The sequence below is a fragment of the Colias croceus genome, chromosome 14 (assembly GCF_905220415.1).
Source record: "Colias croceus chromosome 14, ilColCroc2.1".
Taxonomy (NCBI): Eukaryota; Metazoa; Arthropoda; class Insecta; order Lepidoptera; family Pieridae; genus Colias; species Colias croceus.
The window spans coordinates 1,152,556-1,163,101 of NC_059550.1; positions in this window are offsets into that span (position 1 = coordinate 1,152,556).

Here is a 10,546-nt window from a genome sequence, read left to right on the forward strand (position 1 = left end):
GGCTTCGCCCGTGGTACATGTTTACGTTTTCTCTACATAAGAACCATCCTCGTACTTCAAGGAATATTATAAAAAAAGAATTAACGAAATTGGTTCAGCCGTTCTCGAGTTATGCGCTTACCAACACATTTTGGGATTCATTTTTATATTATAAGATTCAGATTCTATGTGAAATGTGGTATCAGCTATAATTTTTACCAAGTTATAATAATAAGAATCAATTGCATTTTCTATTCAACTCGCTCCATAGAGCCTTTGTAATACATATTTTAATCTACAGTACATTTATTTATTCCCACTTTTTGTTCATACATTTAATTTTTATTTTGTAAAAAATGTGTCGCACTATAAATTTGCCTTTAGCATAATACCAACCAATGCTATTTGTCCGACCGCGGTTTCAATTTCAATAAAAATTAATTTGTGTTGCAATCGGATTGTGATTATTGTGAAATTTCGATACAAGAGTATTAGGATAATGGCTGCGGTATGAAATGGGGATTTTGTATTGATTCAATAATTATTATTTGATTAGTGTTTCAGTGACATGCTCTTTGTGAAGGTGGTTTTTAGTACTGCAATGCGTAGAGTTTTTACCTAGGTACCTATGTATATCATCACTACATAGTATAAAACAAAGTCGCTTTCTCTGTCCCTATGTCCCTTTGTATGCTTAAATCTTTAAAACTACGCAACGGATTTTGATGCGGTTTTTTTAATAGATAGAGTGATTCAAGAGGAAGGTTTAAGTATATATATAATTTATTAGGTTTTAGACAAAGCGGGCGAAGCCGCGTGCGGTAAGCTAGTAATCTAATATTATGTTCCATATACTTTACGTACCTACGTGTAGACATTTAATGATATTACCATACATTTGTATCGAGCTTTTAACTCGTGATTCATAGGACTCTTTAATAGAGAAAATAAAAGCTTGGGATCATCTTCGACCAATAATGAGATGATTTGAATTAATACATTCCACGAATACATTCTACTTGTTTTTAATGAGGTCACACGGGCAACCACATATTTTGTGTGCAGTCATAACAAACCTGACTCACCAGACTAACATGGAAACCTTTGCAATATAATACTAAATCCTCTCAGTTCAATTATATTGGCACAAATACAAGGTATTGCTAAATTCTTATTGATTGTAACAATAATTATAACACTTATTGCCGAGGTAAATACCTTTTTCTTCACTTCAAAAAAATCTCAGAGAGAGATATACCTTGCTAACTTGCCAGATCTTCTCTGTAGAAACGGACTTCCGAGGCGAACCGGTGGTAACTGGTAAACAGTTTTTCTATATTTTGATCATTCTGGAAGTCTAGTTGAATAATTGAAAACGTTTGAAATGAAATGAAAAAATGTTTGAGTTTTATAAAAATCTCGCTAAGATATTACAATACAAAGATTGTTTCCCTAAAAACTACCATCGTCGTCGTCGTCGTCTTTGCGTCTATCACAGACGATCACATACACAACTGGTAAATCACACTAATGCACTATATACAAGAACTAAATCCATAATCGTGAACAAATATTCCGTAACTGTATTCGCGTGGAATGCGAAATAGAGCGTTGTACTTAGCCAATATTTATTGTGCCTGCTATCTAGACACGCGGCAGCGTGTCAAGCCGAGTTCAAGCGAAGAGAACTGGCGAGCAGCAGCCGTGTGTATATTTACACGAACCATTTCGAGCCACTTTTCACCCCCTTATAACTCGAAAACTATTTAAGTTAAATAAACCAAATTTGGTACATATCAAGAGGACCTCAAGATAAACAAGAACCTTAAATTTCATAAATACAGATTAAACAGTTGCGTAGATATTAATATCCAAAAATCGCAATTTTTAAGACTGACTGACTTATAGACATATACAAAACCTAACCCACTTCCAGATGACCTAGAAAGTTCAAATTTTGTAATCAGCTAGGTAATAGTGAGTGTACAAAGGAAAAAATCAGAAAATACTAAATTTATTTGTATTTAATTTTTTTTTCAATGACATTAATTTTGTTTGTATGGAAAAATGGAAAAGTTTAAAAAAATAGAAAATAGTATATTCACCTTACTAGTCTTAAAAAATAGATCAAAACTAGTCAGTGGCCGAAAAAAATTTTGAAATCCATCAATAAATGACTGAGATATAGATTATTGAAGTTTACATATTTTAGCGCGAAACATCTGTAGATTCGATGCGCCTCTGACATCACACTCACTCGCGCTAGTATCGCTAGGGCGGATTACTTCGATTGCATGATTTCTTTATTCAAAACTATTATTAAACGTAAAATAAAAGAAAATTGTAATAAAAATATTGCTGATACAGTTAAAAATAATATATAATTTTACAAATTCACATTTCTTTATTCTTTATTTATGAGTGTTTAGTTTATTTTTAATTTCAGTGTAATGGAAGAAGGCTTTGTCGAAGGTCGAAATGATTTAATTTGCGTAATATTAATATTAATATAAGTGAAACATCTTTAGGCGCGTTTAGAGTAAAATTTCAAAATCTCATCATGGCAATACCGTAACGTCATGGAGTAAAGCGACGATTCTTCTACAACGATCTTTGCATCTTTGTAATAGTGTGTGTACATATTCACGCTGGATGTTTAGAAAATCATGTAATCTTTTAAACAGAAAACGAGTTTAAAAAATTGCAGATAATGACGGGGCAATGTGCGCTGACATTCATAACATACAAGAAAATATAGAAAATAATACTAAACAAACCATACAAAGAATCCGCAAGAAAAAATATAAAAAAAATCGTATATAAAAAGTATTATATTCATAAAGTAAATCAAATTTTCAGAGTAATTTTCTGTACAAAAAGTAATGATATCCCACCAAAAACATAAATGTAAAAATTGGAGCCGAGTTCAATCGTTGACTTAATTTGCCAAAAAAGAAATGAGATCTATTTAATGTGTGCCAAGTTCTGCAGACAGTCCAGAAATTTATTTATAAAGATGTATTAAGTTCTTAGGTTGACTGAAAACTCAATTGTTTTATTTTCCCTTAGAGAACAATGTTTATTCCAAAATATAACTTTTTTAATTTGAATAATATAATTATTTTCACAAAGCAAACAACTAATGACCTATTGAACCCCATAATTTGATGAGGCTAGTTTTACATACTGTTTATATTTTGTGAAGTTCTAAAAACTAAACTAAAATTAAGTCAACGATTGAACTCGGCTCCAATTTTTACATTTATGTTTTTGGTGGGATTTGATCTTACTATATTTGGCCCGAGGCTCTGCCCTTTGCACGTTTTGGGTCTGCTTAATGAAGACTCGTTTCTGCAAGATGGTATTGCGATTTCTTGGTTTGAATAAGTAGAGTTTATTCAATTCACTTGTATGTTTGTATGTAATCGAGTTCTTTGATTCGATGTTGACCCATATTAAACGGAAAGATTTAATTCAAATTTCGTACACTTATCAATAATCGGTGGCAATACAATAATTTCATGTTTTATAAGTGTGTTTTTTAGTTTTTTACAAGAATGAAAACGACAGAAAACGTGCAAAGAAATAAATAAATCAAGTAGATAACTATTGGTAGATTTTTGACTTTGTTTTTTAGGTAACGTTACATCAATTTCTTAATTCAATTTATAATAGATGAAAATATTCGGTTTTGTAAGTTAAATTTAAAATTATGCTATATTTTGAAATATTTTGGAATAAATTTATACGAGTTTCAGTTAAAGTTATAATTTCACATACCATAATTATTGTCGGTAATTAATTAGTCAATAAATTGCGCTAGTAAAAATAAAATACCTCTATAGTAATATGAAAAAAAGTACGTTTTTATGAGTAGGTAATTGAGAAAGTTCCATTCGTTAAATGGTTTTTATTCAAGTTCATTTCTTTAATAAACGGTCAGTCGATAAATCACCTTTATTAATGCCATTGGTGATCATAAATCGTCGGTAATGTAAGTGTGGTAGTGGGTCAAATGGTGAAGGTCGTTTTTTGTTCATTTTATTATTGGAAAGACGTGACTTTGGCCCTGTTGAGAGGTTAAGAATATCCCCTGAATACAGATTATATTAAAAAGGTTTTTACGTAATTTTTCATCTCCCGCATTTGAATTTTTATCGAGCTTTTTATACGAGTAATTAAAATAACAAATACTTTATATTTTTTAAGTTTAAAAGAACTGAGGCGTGACCAATTTGACCGTATTGAGCGATAAATCCGATATATAATTATCGAATGATTTATCCACATATAATTTAAACAAACAAGCTGTTATACAGTATACTATCGTGGGAAGTTATTTGAAAGATAAAACTATCATAATATCTCTTACATGCTGTATCGGGAACAATAGAAATTCTTATGTAACGCGATGCGAGCTAATAGTCAACTTGTAAAGCAAATTCGATTTCCATCGCTGAATATAAATGCATCCAATTCGATCAAATAGAATTCTGATGTGAATGTGATATGTATTGCTTCTTTTTATTGCAGCTCGCTAAGCATATATTATACACGATGTAGCAATGTATGTTAAAAATTTTAATAATTAAATTATCGTTATGAATTTCTGTGAATGCCGAATGCCGAATGCCCGAAGTTGATGCAATCGCAAGATATTTGTTATTAATAGTTTTGTAGTGAGTTACTTGGCTTTGTGTTGTATGTTGTTCTCACCTTTCTAGTACTTGTATATTATTTTAAGAATATATCATCATACGCGATAAAGCTGCCTCGTGAACTTTGACTGCCACATTTAAATTATTATCTGAACTTTTTTACATGTTTTTAATAATATTACTCAATAGTCAATTCCCTGTTACATGTTTTTAATAATATTACTCAATAGTCAATTCCCATTCCATATTTAAGTGACTTTATTTTATAAATAAACCAATACATTTATGAGAATTGATTGTATCGCCTGTAGTTAACTATTGTAAGCAATAAATCAAATAATAATTTAAAAATTACCCATCATGCGTTTCTTATCATAGAAATATCTCAAAGCTCGATGTATATTAGCCAATGGCCTATAACATAATATAATTCTGTATGTTTGTTTGTCCTCGATTCACTGCAACCGTAATTGCACTGCCATTGTAGATCAAGATTAACGCCGATGACATTTTCGTCTGTATCAATGTGTTTCGCTATTCCGAGGATTATTTGGACACACCTACAAATTGTTAGCCTTTGCTTTGCTGTGAGGTTTGCGTAAGAGCTACTGATGATATCGTTTGATGAATTTAAATGGTTTAATAAGCAATCTAAATGTTTGTGATTTGTGAATGATAATATAAGGTAATGTTTAGAAAATTTGGAGTCTCAAAATTTAAACATCTATTCTGGACTATTATTAGGTATGTACTTAATTTTCACAATCAAAACTAACTAGAATCTAAGTATCTAATTCCTACAACAATTATTTATCTTTTTTGGAGTATCTAGGTTCGTAGTTGTGTTGTGCACTTAGATCATTGCACAATGAAGAGTAAGTACCTAAGTATTTTTATTTAGGTACTTTTAGCATTTTTGTAATTTTCACAGACTATTTTTCCATGATAATAACGTATGCATATTTATTCCCAAAACCGCAATTATGTCTACGACTACACATTCATAAGACCCAATATTAAATGATCAATATACGAACAAATGAGTACCGGAAATTATAGCAACAATAAATTTCTCAAACTATTTGTGTTCCTTATCATAACTCCTGAACCTAGCTAGATCGAATACTTCAATATAATGAACGTGTCAATGACACTACACGCACCTGCAGTTTACATTTACGCTACGCTACGTGCACCTTAAGGTCAAGGGGATAACGTTCAAAATCCCGCTTAACACATTTTTAGAATGATCCCTATGTTTGTATGCATATCCATTCAATGATCACGTTACCTTATTGTTGACATGAGACATTTTATGTCTTCCTCTCGCACGTGTAGATGGTATATGTGCATCCCTTTCTCATATTTTGGTATGCAGTTTCGCGACACGATTCTGAATTAAAATGAAAACAATATATTCATAGTGTGTTGCTATATGGTATCAAATTTAAATCGTATTGTTGTCTTCGTAATTTACATGAATTATAATGTTTTTCATAATTGGTGACACATGTACTTGGTTAATTTGTGTAAATTAATTCTATGTTATATTCGATGTCTGCTTTAGACGAATCAGGGTTTGTCCAAGTTCAAAATAACACCTTATAAGATTATAATTTTGTAATAATATGACTTGATTTATTACAATTAATCACTTTAAAAAGAGAGATAAATTTTATGAAGAAAATCATTCATAGAAAGTAAAAAAATAGGTGATTCGAATTTCACCATCACTTCCTTTTTCATCCTTTTCAATAGATTCTAATTCAGATTTCAGATAGATATTATTATATCTATCGAATTCTTATCGAAGTCAAGTCTTTTTATAAAAATGCGTTTAGAATTCTCAATTCTTATTTAAAAATATCATAACATAATGCAGAACATCAGCAAGTGTGATGAGTGATGGGAGCCGTTCATAAGGATTCTTTTAAAGTTTCGAGTGTGAAGAGCATTTGGGATTCTGTTTATTATCATCATGGTTGACAGATTTCGGTACGGCTTCTGTACCGCACTAGTACAAAGATTTGTTGAATGAACGATTTTTTTTATTTATTATTCTTTATTGTACAATTATTATCTATACTAAAATATTATAAAGCTGAAGAGTTTTTTGAACGCGCCAATCTCAGGAATTACTGGTCCGATTTGAAAAAAATCTTTCGGTGTTATCATCCCATTTATCGAGGACGGAGGTAGGCTATTAGCGCGTTCAAACAAACAAACTTTATAATATTAGTAGTTCAGCTTTATAATATTAGTAGGTAATTAGTATCGATGATGTATAAAGTCGATATTAAGATTTTTATTAAAATATAATCCAATTTGACCCGTCGAGTGTTATATTTTAAAACTGTTAAAACTCTTGGGCGTTGCGAAGTTTCGTGTCAGTTGATCTTAGTAAAACTGTCAGGTTAATAAGTAAATGGCTGGCGAAGTAGTTTAAATGAAAATCCTTCCATTGTGATATTAAATTTGAATTTCGTCTCTCAGGTTACTTTGGTACTAATTAGTGCTTTTGGCATTTGTTATTTTATGTGAGAGTTATTATTGTATTAAATTATTTCTCCGATGCTTGTGTTGGTTAGACTTTAGAGCGTGAAGTCGAAAGCTGGTTGATAACAAATCTCGACTTAGGTCAGAAAATTAATAACACAATAAATTCGTCATAAAATAGTCAGCTGGGTCAAATATTAAGCGTTTAGCAACTATTATGTATTCTGTGACAAAACATTGCATTGAAAAATGAAGATGCGTTACTTGACACTTGACAGAATACATGCACGCACACACAAACTTTTTGTGACGCCCTACTTTATATAGAATATATTTATAGTTTTAGCGATTACTATCATAATAACAACGTGCATGTTATTGTATAACATAAAATAACACCTTTTTAACAGCTATTTCTCCGTTATACAGAGTTTACAAGGACATAAAACATAGCATTAAATACATATTTGTATATAAAGTTCATGTCAAACATGTAGCAAGGACAATACACATGTTATAACTGTATAATCGTGTATAACAAGAGCAATTAAAAGTTGTATAAAACCGATACTGGTAGCGTGTAGTAAAAGCTGGCAATTAGGGTGATTGTAGATTTGGAGCAATCGCGTTTTAATAATAATTGCAAGTTTTAAATAAATGAAATATATGAAAGGATGTTAAAACTTAATAGTTTAATTGTACGTATTATCTATTTAGTGTTTTTCCGAAAGTGTCGAATATTTACAAGGAGCGATGTTACAGTATAGGAGATAAAAGAAATTTGTGACTTTATAATAGGTAGGGGAGCGGGGGGCACGTTGTTACAATTTTTAGATAATTATTAATATTACAAAAGCTATCAAATAATGTATACATTTTATTGCTTTTATCATTAGTATGTCTATTCAGCTAGTAGAATAGCATTGGAAAAATATTAAAATTAACGTAATTTTTCTCATAATAAAGAATTATTGAAATAAGTCGATTGGAACAACTTACCCCTGACTTGGGGCTAGTTGTTACAGCTTCGGGGTACGATGTTACAGTAGGTAAATAAACAAAATGAACAATAATAAATCACTTATTTTTTATTATTTCAAAACGTTATGAATAAAAGAGACTATTTTGAACGGTCATATAACATTTATAAGCAATTATAATATCTATATCGTAATTTTCCAACTTTTTAACAGTAATAATCACATAGGGTAAAAGCCGGATAGTTGCGCCAGTGGGATACTTGCCGCAGTTTCGAATACACTATGTTACGGACATTAGTGGCAATAACGCCTTACTATAATTGTAAGTACCTTCCTGCAGACCTTAGTGCCACGTCAATCGTTAGTGTAGACGCAAGCGTTTCATTCCTGCGAGCGAAATTGTTCCGCGGTGAAACTTCGATAGGCGTTGAAACTATATTGGTAAGTCATTTGTATTGAATATTTTTGTTACTAATTGTGATATCAATATAGTTTATGTTTCTTTGCGTGCATTAGACTTTAAATTATACTGTTAATTACATTTTATTGTAAAATATTGTTGATTTATTTCGCAAATAAAAACGGCAAGTATCCGTATCAAAAAGGATAGTCGCCTTAGAATCTTGTGCGGATAGTTGCTCTCGGGGCAACTATCCACAACTATAAATTCTTTCACTAGCAAAGGCAGATATTTTTTGTTTGTGTTGTTTTTACTCATTGTAGCTATAACTTAGCTTGAATAAAATAAGTATTCTGATTATAGATCCATCTCATCCATGTAAAATCAAATAAATTGTTAACGGTTTTAGGTGAGCAAAATGCCTCGCAAATATCAACGTAAAGCAGGCGTGGTACCACGCCACATAAGCTGGACAGAAGAAAGCTTAGGAAGAATATTTAATATGGATGAAACTGGGGTCCAACTCAATAATAAACCTGGTAAAGTATTGGCCAAGAAAGGTGCAAGAACCGTTAATCAAGAATCCGACACAGATTATATTAAATTGACCAAAGGCTCTTCCCTTGGTCAATTCCCTTTAAGAAAGAGAAGAATACAATATTACAGTTCTGACAGTGAAAATGAAGAAAATATATAGGTATGCAAGGCCGAAAGCATTCAAAGGAAAAGCCACTGAAGGACTACCAATAAAATCGACAAAATATACTGAAAATATATAAGAAGTTAAAAATGCTAATTCAAAAATTAAAAAAAAAAATGTTTCTATTAATGATTATTGCGTAGAATGTTTTGAGAATTATAATTTTACTAAATCGAAATCAGATTGGATTCAATGTGAGATGTGTCAAATGTGGTTACATGAAACTTGTACAAAATTTGCAAATTATTGCATGCGATGTGGAAAGATGAAATCCCTCGCTTCTGATGATTAATGCCAAAGTTGATTGCCAGATTTGATTATTCTTCTTCTATCTTTAAGATAAATATCAATAATTTTACTAATATGTGATTATAACTAATTTAGATGTTATTTTTGTTATAGTTTTATAGCAAAAAAATGTATAAAGTTGATTAGTTCTTAATTAAAAAGCAAAACAAATAATAAAGACTGAGTGAATTTATATAAATTTGTTTTTATTTAAAAAAATATTGTGAGGCGTCTATCCCCTCACGAGGCAAGTATCCTCTGAAGTATTATTTACGATAGGCAACTATCCGCTAGGTTAGGCAACTATCCTTTTTTTGAGAGGTCAAATAAAACAGGATTTACTCAAAACCTTTAATAATTATGTTTAATAAAATATTAAAATATGATGGTTCAAAGACCATATATATGATATACATGTTGCATTATTCTTGTTAAGTACATAATTTTTCATAATATAGCTTTTTTGAAAAGTGGCGCAACTATCCGGCTTTTACCCTAACTTTGGCAGGAACTTTCTTCAATCTTATATAAAACACTTTTTCATTACTGAATTAGAAAACTTCGTCAGTAAATACTAACATATTGTAATAAATTATTTATACTTTTTTAACTTGGCACTTCAGTCAAACTAAAATCTACTAGGTAGGTACTAATTTTGCTTTCTTTACGAATGCTCGTTTTATTCTGCAGTACTTCTGCCGCAGCAGATTCATAAACTTCTTGACTAGTTGTACCTCTTTCCGCTTTTCTTTTATAGTTTCTCATTCTAAAAAAAACATTGAGTATTTAGAATTAAAAAAGAATTGAAAGATGAACCATTGTTTTAAAAAGCAAGAATGCGCCCGTCGGAACGAAAGCTTCAATTTCTTTCCATTTATTCTAATTTTTAAGTACAGCGTAGTCATTTCTAAAATATGATACTCAATGAGATGAACGATAATACAAGGTCTGAGGCAAGTCTTTACATGTAACAACCTACCCCGAAAAATTGTAACAACCTGCCCCATGGTATGTTTTTTAATTAAAATTAAAGCCGCCATTAATG